The sequence below is a fragment of the Oryx dammah genome, unplaced genomic scaffold, assembly GCF_014754425.2.
Source record: "Oryx dammah isolate SB20612 unplaced genomic scaffold, SCBI_Odam_1.1 HiC_scaffold_21, whole genome shotgun sequence".
In the NCBI taxonomy this organism is placed as follows: Eukaryota; Metazoa; Chordata; class Mammalia; order Artiodactyla; family Bovidae; genus Oryx; species Oryx dammah.
In genome coordinates this window covers 30,255,749-30,270,824 of record NW_024070205.1, presented here as the reverse complement: position 1 = coordinate 30,270,824, position 15,076 = coordinate 30,255,749, and positions in this window count along the sequence as shown.

Genomic DNA, 15,076 nt, shown 5'->3' with positions numbered 1-15,076 from the left:
CCCCGGATCCCTCAGCCCGCACCTGCAGCCTCCAAGAGAGCCCAGGACCTCTCCCGTACCATCCTACACCCATACCCCGGCCCGACCCCTCCAAGATCAGGGCCGAGGTCTGGACCTCAGAAGCAGCTCGACCCACCAGGCGGCAGCGGAGGCCAGCACGAGGGGAGCCGCTCGCGCCCCGTCCCCGCTGGGGCCCGGACCCGCAGCCCAGGGCAGCGGCGCCCCCGCGCGTTCACGGAGCCCCGGGCGCAGCAACAGGAGCGGCGCGGCACCTACTGTGCTTCCGCGGGGCGGCTCCCGCGTCCATTGTCTCCGAAGCGGCGGCGGCGGTGGGGGGCCGCGGCAGTCCGGGCTGGGGCGCTGTTAGCGGCCGGCCCGGGGCTCGGGCTAGGGCTGGGGCTCAGGCTCGGGCGGCATCGCCCCGCCGACTCGGAAGCCCGCGGCGGGCTGTGCGCGCGGCGGGCTCGGCGCGCTGACACTGCGCCCCGTGGAGGCGCCGCGCGCGGAGAGCGCTGTCACTCGTGCCTCCCGCACCACACCCCCTGCCCGCCCCGCGCGGGGAGGGGGCCGGGGGCGCAGGCTCGCGGCCGGCGCAGAGCTGCGGGCGCGGGCCGTGGAGCCGGAGCGCAGAGCGCGGGGCTCCGGGCGCGTAGTGGGGCCAACCGGCCGGCCCCGCGCTGGCCCGGCCAAAGTATAATACATTCCGGGCAAGGATGAGCCGGCAGCCTCCCCGCCCCGCCCCCACACCCCCCTCCGGGCCTCGGGTAGGCCCGGGCCGCGGGACCGGGAAGGGGGCGGGGCCGAGAACCTCTTCCCCATCCCGAGGCAGCACACTTGTGGAGCCAGCCGGCAGCTCGGCCGTGAGACAGGTGTGTGCCAGGCGTTGCCCTCCCACCACGCTCCCATCCACCGCCACCATGGTGCTTGAAGCAGGGACCTGTGCCACCCATCACCCAAGGCGTAAGGTGGCCCGTGCAGAAACCTGCAGGAGTGCCTGGAGCTGGTGGGGGAGGGATGGCGGCCCAGCCCCAGAGCGGTTCCTGGGCAGGACACCAGGCACCCCCCAACCCTCAGCTCACATCAGGGGGCCGAGGGCCCTGAGTCGGAGGAGGGGCGCTTAGCTGCCGCTGTCTTGGAAACTGGGACACTCCCCTCCTCCCTCCGCAGTCGAGAGAGAGCCTGGACACCAGGGGCAGCAGTGGGAACTGCCCACTGCCTGCCCGCCACAAAGGACAACACTCCCTAGCAGCTGCCCCAGCACACTCCTTGTTCCAGGTCCTTGGGGGCCCCTAAGCAGTGACACACAGGCTCTGGACCCTGGTCTCTCCTTCATGGGACCTCTCAGCCAGATCAGGCTTCTTGAGAACCCCCCACTGCCCCTTTCTACTGCAGTGGAGGAAGCAGGGACAGGCCAGTCAGAGAACAGGTCCATTCAGGCACCTGTGTCCAGAGAGGCCGAGATCCCGCCTGCCGGCTCTGGTCTAGTAATGACAGGATCAAGATGCAAACTTGGGTCCCAGCTCCCCACAGACCCGTGGAGATGTAACCTCAGCTCAATGCCTCCCCTCTCTGGGCCTCAGTTTCCCTGAATATAAGACCCGTTGGTCTCTAAGGTTCTTTTTAGACTGCTGCAGCCTGGAGAGGCCCAACTTTCCCCAGACTGCATGGTAGGTGCCATGATGTGCCACAGACCATGGGGTGGGATCAAGATCCCTCCCAGGCAGGGCCTTGCTGACTCCCGAGAAATAGCATGCTGGCACCAGCCAGGGCCAGCCTATCTCCCGAGGGTCTCTGCTTTCCCGGTGCACTGGACAAGGGCTGAACTCCCGCTCTCACCTGCCCCTGCACACCTGCACTAGGAGCTCAACCAGGCAAGTGCTTGGGGAGGCTTATCCAGCCAAGGCTGACCTAGCTCTGGCAGCCTCTGCTCAGGCTTTCCCACTGGGCTGCAAACTGGAGACAAAGACCCCACCCCCACCCCCAACACTGCCGCAGCCGTCAGAGAGATGCATCCAGAGCTACAGAGGCAGCAGTCAGGGCATGCCCCCAACCCCCCACAGGGATGCACCCTCCATGCCAAGGGGACACAACTGAGAGCCCAGGGCCCAGGGATAGAGAGACAGGGAGACACTCAGACACCCAGACATGCAGAAACCAAGGGTAACGATGAGACAGGGAAATTGGGCTTGCTCCCACAGGAAGCCAAAACTTAAATGTAAATTGGAAGCCTTGAAAGAAGGCTCCATCCTGAGCCAGAGAATCCAAGAATCCCCAAAGAGGACCACAGAAGCTCTGGGACTCAGGGCCTCCAAACAAGGAGGCTGCACAAAGCATGGGCTGTCTGTGTGTGGATGCAGGGCCGCACACAGTGCGTGGGGTCTGTGTGGACACTCCTACTGCACTCGGCATGTGCTGTCTGTGTGAACATGCCCTCCAGATCCTCTGGGGGCAGCCTCAGCAGCCAGGATGGACAGCCTGCTCCCTGCTCACCCACCTGTGCCCCCACTGAGACCCCCCGGCCACCCTTCCTTACCCATGTGTCCCTGGCTGGCTGCTATGCAGGCCTCCCCATCACCCACTCTGGCCTCAGGGCCTCCCTCCAAGGCACCCTACCCCTGCTTCTACACAGGCCTGAGCGGCCTGCTCTGGCTCCAAACCCTCAGGGACTGTGCTCTCCTGTCACTCAACACAGACCACTCAGCCTGGTGCCCAGGGGGCCCCACCCACTGGCCTCCACCCCTCTCACCTGGCTCCCAAGGACTGGAGTGAGACCCCTCCTGCAGGAAGCCTCCCCTGGTTCCCCCATCCTCTGGGCTCACTCCCTCTGGGACTGCCACACAGAACTTCCCTTGAGATGTCACAGGGGCTTTGCCCTTGTTTCCAGTCTGTCTCCAGCAAGATGATGAGGGCCCTGCAGGCGGGGTACCCTGTGCCCACTGCTTCCCCAAATATACCAGCCTGTCTGGCTGCAGGTGGCCTCAGGCACATCTGCTCTCCAGACTGACCCACTGCTCCAGGCACCTGGAAACCAGCCCCATGGACAGCATTGCCTGGCTCTGGGAGCAGCAGGTGGTCCAGGCGAGAGCCCAAGGTCACCCCTGAGGGCAGAGGCCCAGAGACACACACGTAGAGGCAGTGAGAGGCACAGCACACGCCATGGGTGCTCACCAGATCAATAAGCGTAATTGGGTGAATGTGCAATTCTCACCCGCTAAATTTAGAAAGTGTTTCAGTTTTCACCAGCATCTGGTCTTAAGACATCTCGTTCTCCATCAGAACTCAAGACAACATGCAGGATCAGAGCCAGCTCACCCATCTCCCGCCTCTACACACAACACAGGGGGCAGCCCTGGCCGGGCCAGCACTGGCCTGGGTGGTAACTAGCCATCTCCATGGGCACCAGAAAGGGAGTGGGTGAGCTGCCCACAGACCCGCCAGGAAATTTGCTGCCCCAAGATGGTGCTGACTGGAGGGATCTCTGGTGGACTGGAGGTCTCTATAGACTCTGCCAGCCCTTAGGAACCATCGATTCCTGACCCTGCTTTTCCTTGGAGAGGGAGCTGAGGTGCAGGAAGAGGAAGGCACCTCCCCCAGGCCTCCCCCACCAGAGACCAGGTATTTGGCCCCCAAAGCGCTTTTTTCATTGGCAAGAGTGGGCACTTCCATCTGGGCCTGGCAGGACAGGGAGGGCGCCTGAGCTGGGTCAGGACTCGGGGAGCCTGGTCCAAGCCGTGTATAATGTGGCCATCCACAGGGCCAGGCCAGCCTGAACCCCTGGGTCGGGCAGCAGAGTCCACGTCTGGATGAAGGAGGTAGAGCACATGAGCAACCCCCCCACCGGGGGCCCTGCAAGGGAGCTGCCTGTGGACAGGAAGGGTGGGAGGCTGGTGGGCAGGCAGGGCTGGGGCAGAGGGCTGCTTCCAGAGCAGGAGCCGGGGTCAGCTGGGGAGAATACAGTCGGCGGCAGCAGCTCACGGCAGCATGGACATGAAGGTCCGCAGGCCAGGGAGGAGGTATGGATGGGACTGGGCTGGGGTGGGAAGGGGAGGGCAGAGTCCTTGACCTGCCCAAGCCGGGGGTGGCTGGAGGTGCCCTCTCCTGGCCCCGGGTGGGGAACAGGACAGGGTGGAGAAGCACAGCACCCTCCCCATCTTCCCTGAAGGCACCCCAACCTACCCTCAGTGCCCACCACTGCCTTTTCACCTAGCTGGGGGTCACTGGCTCGGGAGCGGCAGGGAAGGACCTGGGTGACAAGGAGGGAGATGGGTGGGGGAGGGGAGTGTGCCTTAGACAGTGGGGAGGGACAGAGAGAAAGGGTGGCCAGAGCACAGGAGGGTGGTCCTAGCAGAGAGACCCTCCCCAGGGCCACCCCACAGGGGTCTCTGGACCAGGAGACACTGGGGCCTGCCCCTCTTCTTACCCCATGCCCAAGCCCCTGGCCTATTCCACCCACCACTCTTATGAACCAAATATGGCTCCCATGCAGCGGCCAGCCCATTCATTCATTCCCTCACTTGTTCGTTCCTTCAGTCCTGTAACCACTGACAGACACTCTATGAGTCCCCAGGGTACCCATTGGGATGACTGGGGATTCAGTGGGCCCCCATCCCAAGACTCCTGCCCTGGAGTCCTCTGCCCCCTGACCAGCATGAGCCAACCAACTCGCCTTGCATCCTGGTTGATGAAAACTGTCACAGCTGACACTAGGCAGCTTCCTGGAGGGAGCACAGCAGGAGGGATCCTTAGAGGGGAGGGGCTGAGCAGAGGAAGAAGGGCTGGGGGGTGCGAGATAGGAAAGGGATGCAGGGGCCAGATCACAGAGGGTCTTAGAGACAAAAGTGAGGAGGTGTTCTCAGGTCAGGTCCAGAAGATAAGTAAGGCAGGTGGTTAGTGGGGAGGGGCCAGGAGAGGGGAGATGGGAGGCTGTGCAACAGGAGGTCTGGCTGCAGGCCTTGTTAGGCAGATGTGGACACCCAGGTGGCTCAGATGGGCAGGGCCATGGGCATGGAGAAAAGTGTGGGACCCGAGACGTCGAGGAGCAGGACTTGGGCTCCTGGACCGTGGCAGGCAGTGCTGTCCTCTCAAACTGAGCTGACATCAAATTCTCAGGCTGACAAGTCTGAGAATCGGGCAGAGCTGTCTGACTGGCCTTGGGATGTCCACAGTGCACCCGGCCAGGAGCGGGGCCTGGGCATCTTGAGTGGGGTGACTCCTGGTGGGAGTGGAGAGTGGACCTCAAGTCTCTGGGGTGGGCAACCATGCTCAGAGAGCAGGGGGTCTGAACTGGGCAGAGTGGCACCCTGCTGCTGCCCAGGTGCCCCCTTCGTGGCCAGCTGGATGGAAAGGAGACCCCGAAGCTGTCATCCAGGGGCCAGGTCTGGACTACATTCTCCCTCTCCCACCAGCTCGGGTCTGGAGTCCTGTGCCCACACACGCTGAGAGCTAGCTGTCCCCTACCCACATGGCTGCCCAGCCCCATGGGAGGACAGAGGCCCTGGGCACTGGGCTCCGGAGTAGGTCCTGGGAGGGCCCAAGCAGGACTTCATGCCCCTCACCCCCACACCCACCTGAAGGGTGTCCTTCCTGCCCCACCCCTCCTCATCTAACCAGACTCCAGAGAGATTGGACCAGCCCCCTCACCAGTCCCCGCAGAGAGCTCCCAACCTGCCACCCCTAACACCTCTCACCTCAAAACACATTCATACACCCTCTGGCCTCAGTGAAACCCAAACAACTTCTGCTGAGCTTGCTACTGGCCTGGCTGGCTTCCTCTGGCCAGGATGGTTGGGTACAGTGCTTGGAGAGTGAGCCACCAGCACTGGTCAACTCAGAGGTGTCCTGTGTCCAGGGCATGAGGCCCCCTGCTCCCCTGGCCTCACTCTGCAAACCCCTAAGACCAGGTTTCTTCCCACAGGAAGCAGCTGCCAGGGTCCTAGCTGCAGCCCCCGACTGTCCACTGGCCCCACACACTGGACCAGCCGCTCTATCTCCTGCTTCTACCTGCCACGGCCCCTTCCCTCTCCTGATCAGAGTTCAGTGGTCCGGCCCCCTTTCCAAGCCGCCCTGGGGTACCCGCCCCTCTGTAGACCCAGCAGGATAGTCTGGGGCCATCTGCCTCCCCATCCACCATCATAGCCAGGTCTCTGCTCCAGGGCCTGGCCCAGCTCTGACGTGTGCTGGGTTTCTGGTGCATGGGTAGTTGGGAGCTGCAGGGCCCACACTTGTCAGAAGAAATCTCCCCTGTGCAGAAGCTCTGAGCATGGGGGACCCCCATGCCACCCCAGTTGTGGAGCCTGGGGTATCCCTCTACACCCAGGGCCTGGGTGGATGCCCAGGACCAAAACAACTCATGGCTTCCTCCACACAACCAGCCCAAGATTCATGAAGACAAGAAGCATCAGTGCACATGGCACCAGGAAGAGGGGCCTGCAGGATCAGAGGACATGATCAGAAAGGTTCTGTCCCCCATCTACCTGGCTAGGAAACCCTGCAGTCAAGACTGGGGCGTCCAGTTGGCCTGCTCACCCTCTGGGCCACCTGTTAGAAACTGTGTGTAAACCAAGAGTTAATAGGCCACAAATGAGCACCTGAGGGAAGCAGATGAGCTCGTAGTACTTGGACTTTATAATGTCTACTTCATCTCCTCACAGGCAGGGTTTGGTTCTGCTTCTCTAAACCAGGCTGCATTCTGGATTCCTGAGGATAAGGACTCTTCAGGAGGGGAGCATGCCCCTGCCCAGAGGCCCCCAGGGTGTCCCGAGAATGAAGGAGCCCGAAGCTGCTATTGTCCAGGGAGCCACAGTCACTTTGCCCAGATGCAGATCGTCCTGAAGGTGAGTCCATGAGTCCTGCCTCCCCCAAAAGAGCCCATGGCCCCACACCAAGCAAGGAAAGGCGGCCGGGGAGGCCAGAGCAAGTGCACCAGACGCCCAGGCTGCCCCAGAAGCTGAAGGCAGGAGCTTCAAGAGCTTGGATGCCAAGCACACGGCGCCTCCAAGGAAACAAGGAGAGGAGCAGACTGAGATGCCTGCATAACTGCCAGCGATCACAGGCTCGCGAGGCACTTGGTGATGGCTGAGGCACCGTGTCCACCAGAGGGAGGCAGCCAGGAAAAGTCATGATCTGGAAGAAGATGCAAAGGTTAGAAGGGAGCCGCAGGTCTAGGCTCCCAGGGCGGGGCTCGACAGGAGGGAGCAGGAGAGTGAGGGACAGAGAGGCACAGGCGGTGACCTGCAGCAGCTGGAGCTGCACCCAGAGGGTCAGGGAGGGTGTTCTCTGTGCCTCCAGACCATCTCCAGCAGGCCCCGCCCTCAGCAGGAAAGAGACACAGCAAGGCCAGCACAGGGGGGCCAACTCCCAGGTAAGCAGGCAGTCTGAACACACTTTGAAGCCCCAGGAGTTCACATTCCTGCCCTGTAGACTCACTCCATCCCCACCCCCAGCCTCACGGCCCAGAGGCTACAGCCGCCACAGACCCTCTGGCCCCAGGTCAGCAAGGAGTCACTCCACTGCCCCAGCACTGCAAGCCCCATGGTGGTGGGGAGCCAGACCCACGCTTCGAGCCCCTCCCACAGCACCCCCAGATCCATAACCTCAGGGCGGCTCATTTGCACTCTCCCTCCTGTTGCATGGGATTCAGTTCAGTTCAGTCGCTCAGTCATGTCCAACTCTTTGTGACCCCATGAATCGCAGCACACCAGGCCTCCCTGTGCATGGGATTAAGTAACTCTAAATTCAGGAGAACCTGGGTAGGAGAACACGCTGTGGGGGTGGCCCCACCCTGTCCACCCTCCCAGGCCCAGTAGGAGCTGGTATGTGTGGTCTGCTCTGGGCCAAGAGCCCTAGGCCGAGATGAGAGCCACAGAACGTGAGCCACACCAGCCACACTCACTGCCCGGGCTGGAGCCCCCATTGTGGACACCATGGACGCAAGTCCAGCGTGGGTGGCACCGAGTGGGCTCCAGGTGGGTCACTGGCCCCACAGCCCGAGCGACCAGGACTCCAGAGCAGCTCCCAAGCCCCCACTTCTGGGGTGCCTCTGCTTCGCCCACCCCACTGGTTCCCATTTGGGGACAGAACTCAGCCACTGTGGCCCGCTGGAGCCCAGACGTGCTTCAGTCCAGGGCAAGAAGGAGCCTCCTGACTGTCCCAGACAGCCTCCAGGACACACTGGCCTGCTTCACCAGTTCTGAGCCTATCACCCAGCCCACGGGCCTCCTACTGTCCCGTGCTCACCAGGGTTGCCTCAGGACCTTCTGGAAGGACTTCCAGGCCAGATCAGGCCCCTGCCCAACCCTGCCAGCCCTGCCCTCAGCCCCACACCCAGCACAGGATCTAGCCTGATGTCAACATCAGCGAGCCAGGCGTAGGGGAGACAGGAAAGCATGGAGTTGGGGGCTGGGAGCAGGGGGAGGGGCATCAGTCTGAGGGTGGGGTCCCCTTTCCTCAACATCACAGCCCCTCCCAACAGCCAGAATTGCCAGGGGCCCAGAGGCCTCCCCTCCCCTCCGCTCCCCTGTCCAAGCATCCCTTCCTTGGGTGTCCATCCCAGACTGAGGTGAAAGGAAGACCCTGAGCCCAGGCAGGGGACCGCGTGCCTCCAAGCAGACACCCCCTCAGGCAGAGAAAGCTTGTCTGGGCGCATCCAGGGAATGTGGAGGAATGAGGTGGGCGGCTCCCTACGGGCCCAGAAGGGGGGGACAGGGAGTGTAACGCCCACAGGTGTGCACACACTCTCAGCTCCATGCTCTCTGCTGGGGGCATGGCCCCCCAAGAGGAGCAGGCCCTCATCTGCACAAGCACACACACGCACACCCACACACATGCAGGCACGCCCCACTAAGACACAAATCCGTCATCATGCCCACAGCCCGGTGCTAGCCAGGCACCATGCAGACCCCCACCCAGGACATCCCAGGAGAGTCAGGGTCCCCTGAGCTGCTGTGTCTGCCAAGGAAGGGCCAGGAAGAGCCCCCCGCCTCCCCAACAACAGGCAGAGACAGACATGCTGCACAACAGAGGGCCCAGCCAACCAGCCAGAAATCTGCACCCCAAGGTCTCTCCCTCTGGGTGGGTGAGAGACCGCCCCTGGGCACCAGGCCAACCACATACCTGAGAAGGAAACACTGCCGAGGTGTGGTATGCCAGGCCCCCAAGTACTGCTCCTGGGCCCACCCACACCCCTCCCCGGTGGGCTCAGCACCCCCTCATTCTGCAGCTCCTGGCTCGGGGCTGGCAGGCCCAGAGCAGGGAGGGACACACACACTGTGGCAACCTCAACTCAGCCCAGCATGCTGGACCTCGGGGCAGACAGCAGCCAACCGCCCTGGGCAGGGAGGGGACAAGCCCCCCCACCTCCCTGTAAGTCTGCCACATGGAGCGCTGCAGGCACGGTCTGTCTGGCGGGATGTGAAGCCTGGGCAGTCCAGGGAGGAGCAGGGCACCGCTGGGCACCCACCTTCCCCTCAGGCAAGGGCTCACACCTGGCCAGGTCCACCCACACACCTGCGTGGCTCCGACAGTTGGAAGTCGAGATGCAGCAGACAGATGCTGGGTGATGGACGTGAGAAGACTGGAGAGCCAGAGTGTGGGGGCAGCTGGAGCCCGCAGTTCCCACTGCATGACCACACCCAGCTACACCCATGGGGTCTGTGTACTTTCCAGTCTGGACACTAAACTCCCGTGGTTTTTAAAATCGAGAAGACAGTGGGCTCTTCAACCCACACAACCCACTTCCGAGGCCACAAGTGTCCCAGCTAACAGGCCACAGGACACAGGCCACAGGAAATGCACACCAAGGGCCAGAACTAGAGGCATGGCACGTGGTCATAGGAGGCCCAAATCAGCTGAGGACCCCCCAAGCCAGCACAGGGCTCACAGGGGTCCGACCGAGCCGGACAGAGCAGGAGAGAGAGCTGGCAGCCCCCAAGCTGGCTTCCTAAGCCGTCTGCTTGTGCTGCTTCCCCTGCCCAGAAGAGGTCCCACTCCTGGCAGCCCACAGCACCCCCCACCATTCCAGCAGAGCAGGCCTGACCCTTTCCTCGGGTGGGACCAGGATATCACACCTGCCGGGTGAGCCCAGAACCACGCCACTGTCTGGCTGGAGACCGCACTCACCCACTGTCACGATGTTGGTGCTCAGGAAAGACCGTCTGCTCTCCAGATCAGGGCCCGGGTCCTCGGGCGAGGGCGCCATCGCAGAGGGACCTTGGCTCTCGGAGGTGGGGCAGCAGGTGAGAGGCGGGGCTGGCCTGGCTTACTAGCCGAGGCCGGCCACCTGCAGGAGGCAGGGAGGGGCTGCACTGAGGTCCCTCTGCCCGAGGGCCCTGCCCCTTCCCCTGCCCAGATGGTCTGAACGGCAGTCCAGCCCCACTCCCTCTGCAGGGCAGGGTGCAGGGCAGCCTGGTGGGAGTCAGGCAGGAGGGCGACCCCGCCCTCCCCCACCTGAGTATCATGGCTTTGGGGGAGGAGCCGGTACAGCAAAGGGCTTCCCAGGGGGCTCAGTGGTAAAGAATCCACCTGCCAGTGCAGGAGATGCAGAAGGCGTGGGTTTGATCTCTGGGTGGGGAAGACCTCCTGGAGAAGGAAATGGCAACTCACTCCAGGATTCTTGCCTGGAAAATCCCACGGACGGAGGAACCTGGCGGGCTCCAGTCCACGGGGCCGCACAGAGCCGGACACGACTAAGCGCGTACGTACACGCACAGGCGCAGCCAGAGGCCGGGACCATATCAGTGGCTTCATCACCCGAGTGTGGCTGCATCTCTCTGCTGGGACTTGTCCCACAGCTCGATAAATTTCAAAGGCAAAACTGGGGGTGTTTTTACAGAAACCAGCCAGCCTCTTCTGCTGTAGATAGTGCTGGATGCCCTGGCCACGCAGGGGCCCACAGACCGCAGGGGGAGCCCACGGCCCAGCCGGGCCCCTCTGCCCTTGCTCCAGACCTCAGGGCCCACTGTGCTGTCACCCCAGGTCTGCAGTCTTGGGCCCTCCCAGCCACCACTCAGTCTGGGCAGTGGCTCGAGGCCATGCTGGCCTCTCAAGCTGCCCCCTGCCCCTGGGCTGGCTGGGCCCAGGCGCCGCCCAGCCTCCTTGCAGCCTCCACAGAGGCTCTGTCACACCCGGGCCTCTGTTCAGGCCCCTCTGCTGCTCCCCCCAACCTCCCCCGCATCTACCCAGCTCCTCACTCGCCTGCCTGTATCCTTCCATAGGCTTCCTCAGTGCCCACTCCCTCCTCGGAGCCTCCTCTCCAGGGGCACAGAGAGACCACAGAGGCCGGGATGGGGGCCTTGGCCACTGGGCTCTGGAGCCCTCCTGATGTGCACAGGACAGAGCTTCTGGGGCCCGGCCCTGGGAGGGACATCGGGACACCTAGGCTCTCAGACCCTGGGAGCCACGCTCTGCCCAAGGAGAAAAAAAACAGCCGGGGATGGGGGCAGCACCCCCCAAGGGCCCCTCAGAACAGCCCTACTTTGTGTCCCTTCTCCGGCCCCCCCAGGAAGAAGGGCCCCTCCTCCACTCCAGCAGGCTTCACCCCATCCAGGCTCTCCTCTTGCCTCAGCCCCATGTCAAATCAGCAGCAGCAACCCGTCCCCCCGGAATAGGCTGCCACTCCCCAGACTCAACCACCAGGGTCCCCCACCCCAGCCTTGCTCATCCCCTCCCCACTCCCCCAGGAGTTCCCCAGGGTCCTGCTCGTCCCACGAGCACAGGGGCAATGCCACGCAGCCCTCCATCCAGCCCAGAGGCCTCGTCCACCCCAGCCGGGCTGGGCCCACCCTCGCCCTCCACAGGCCTACCTCCCATCCTGGGCCCCCCTTGACACGGCCCGGGCCCCCAGCTCACCTGCAGGTAGCTTCTCCGGGGCAACTGGACCCCCACGGCCCCTTGGCCACACAGCCCGAGAGGTAGGCGCTGTGCCGGCTGCTGCCAGGGATCCAAGCAGGCCTGTGCTTCCTGCCGCAGCGAGAGCCCAGGAGCTGTGCCCGGACACGTCTGCCGGAGCGGGGCCGGGCGTGGGCTCGGGCTGGCATAGCAGAACCTAATTAGGCAGCAGCACCCACTGCGCGCCAAGGCGAGGCCGCGGAGGACTGTGAGGTCAGCACCGGTGCCTTGAGCCTTCACTGACGGCCCTGCTCCCGAGCCATGCCAGGGCCCTGGTGGTGCCTCTCATTCCAGCCACCCCAGCCCCCCATGGGGAGGGTCCCCAGCTTGGCCCTTACTCCTCTCACAGGCTGACCCCCAGCTAAGGGGTGGGCACCTCCCAACTCAGGCCTCCAGCCTCTGCCCAGACCCCAGCTCAGTTGCCAGCATCAGGCTGGGAACTGGCCGCTGCCCACGAGTGTGCAGTCAGCATGACGTCATTAAGAATCAGACTGAGTGGGTGGGGACAGGGCCATGAGGCCCACTAGACCCCTGCCCCTCAGAGGCCAGCCAGGACAGGCAGGGAGGGTGGGTGCCACTGTCAATGCACCAGGAACAGCTACTTGGCAGCCACTTCAGCCGAGCCTCAAGGCTTGGCATTGGCCACTGTAGGTAGGGGAGTCTGCTGGTCTGGGTGTGGGCATTGCCGCCTGTACACGTGGGCTTGGCTGGCCACCCTCTAGCCTATCTGGGCCTGTGCCCTGACCCCCAGGCTAGGCAGGAGTGACCAGGTGACATACACACACATCTGGGTCCAGGGGCTTCATGGAACAGGACCCACGCCCGGGGACAGGAGGGAAGGGCTTCAGTTTAGGGTAAGTCCTGGGTACAAGCAGGGATCACTCAGCCAGGGCCCGTGTGTGTAGCCTGGGACCCAGCCACTCTGCCACAGAGAAAACCCCTCCTGGCCCCAAGGAGCTGGGGCAGGGGTGCTGGAGGTCACACACTTGGAACAACACATCAAAAGGAAAAAGAGAGACCTCTCATGGGAGAGACATGCACGGTGAGTGAGAGCACAGAGGCAAACGAAGGAGTGGAGATCAGAGGGGCAGCCAACCAAGGCCATGCCCCTGAGCACTGCTTCCCAAAGTGCGGCCCACGGAACCCCAAGGTGCCCAGAACCTTTCAGGGGCCCTCAAGGTCAGAACTGTTCTCATGATTCCCTCTCCTTCCCCACGCAGATGTGTGGACCAATGAGGGCAGGGGGTAGCGCTTGCTCTGCACGGATCAAGGCTGTGGGGCCACGTCCTCATGCCCTGCGTCACCACATGCTCAAGATTGAACAAAGCAAAGGCTGTTTCCCTGAGCACATCCTCAACAGAGCAGTAAGAAGGACACATCCCGTGAAACCTCAGCTCTGGGTTCGCATCTTTCTAGTTTTCTGTTCAAGACGACAACAAAGGGCTCCCAAGTGCACACAAAGCTGCCTCCCCTGAACCAGCCACGGGTGCAGCCTACAGACACCGTGTTTTACTTGGAAGAACAGCTGGCCCTGCCGTATGGGTGTGCAGACATCTACCAGCTGCTGTCAAAAACAAACGGAGTGAGTCCGCCACTTCAGAGGAAAAGAAATGAAATGACAAGAGCTGCCGCCAACGCTAAAAGTCAGAGCTTAAGTGAACATCAGCTTTTGGGGAGAACTCGTACCCACCACTGTGGGTCTGACAGCTTCCCATCAGTGACAGCTTTTTCTCATGAGATTGGTGGTGTTAATATGATCTAATGAAACATGTTAACACTTGAAAAATCCAGCAAATGAGTATTTCCCAAACGACCAAAACAGGATAGTCCAAAACCACGGTGAAGATCCCTTGCAAGCGAAAACCAGACCAGTGGGTGCTGGTGGAACAGAACCCCCGATGGCCCCTAATACAGCTGCAACTTTTAAAAATATATTTATCTGTTTGGCTGCATCAGGTCTTAGCTGTGGCACGAGAGATCCTGTGTTGTGGCTTAGTTGCCCTGCCGCACATGGGATCTTAGTTCTCTGACCAGGGATCAAACCCATGTCCCCTGCATTGGCAGGCGGCTTCTTAAACACTGGACCACCAGAGAAGTTCCTCTTGGTTGCAGCTTTCACATCTCAGCTTCTTCAAGAAGCTCTTATTGGTTCCGTTTTGGCAACTCATTGAAGAATACCCACTGTTACCTGGGCTTCCCTGGCAGGACAGTTGGTAAAGAATCCGCCTGCCAATGCAGGAGACATGGGTTCAATCCCTGGGTCGGGAAGATCCCTTGGAGCAGAAAACAGCTACTCAGTCTAGTATTCCTGTCTGGGGAAATCCCATGGACAGAGGAGCCTGGAGGGCTACAGTCCTTGGGGCCCCAAAGAGTTGGACATGACTGAGCAACTGAACTGAACTGAACTAGCACACACACACCGGAATCAGAAGATTTCTTCGAATTCTTTACCACAACAAGTAGGGCAGATGGAGCTGTCTTCTCTTCTCTACCCAAACATTACGGAGATTTGCAACAATGTAAAAAATGTCACTCTTCTTGCTGAATTTTTTGTTTGGAAAAACATAGTTATTTTCATAAAATGTTATTTATATTAACATGCAATGTGTTGATTGTTATTTTTAGTAAGACTCCATCCATAACTTTTTTTTTTTTTTTTTTTGCTGTGCTGGGTCTTCCATGCAGTGTGCAGGGCTTCTCCAATCACAGTGCACAGGCTTAGCTGCCCCCACAGCATGAGGGATCCTAGTTCCCCAACCAGGGATTGAACCCCCATCCCTGTGCATTGCAAGGCAGATTCTTAACCACTGGACCACCCAGGAAGTCCCCCATAGCTATTGTTTTAAACGATCACTTTTATGGTCTTTGTGGAAACTGTCAGGAGCGCATAACCTGGGGTGTGCAGGTCAAGCCTGACCACCAACTCTCTGGGGAGAAAAGCCCTGCGGATCATGCTCACTGATGTCTGCACTCTAAGTGCACCCGCCTCGGCCAATTTCAAGCTACAACCGTGAGATTCAGGAGCAAGGAGTCGGGAAGAAATGGGCACATTCCATCCCCTGGGATTGCCAGTCCTTAGATGGAACAGACACAGATCCTATCTATAGTAAGAAGTGAATAATTAGGAAGTGCTAAATTTTGAGTGTTGATTGCTTGTGTTTTTATATAACTTGTATGGTGTACATAATTTGAT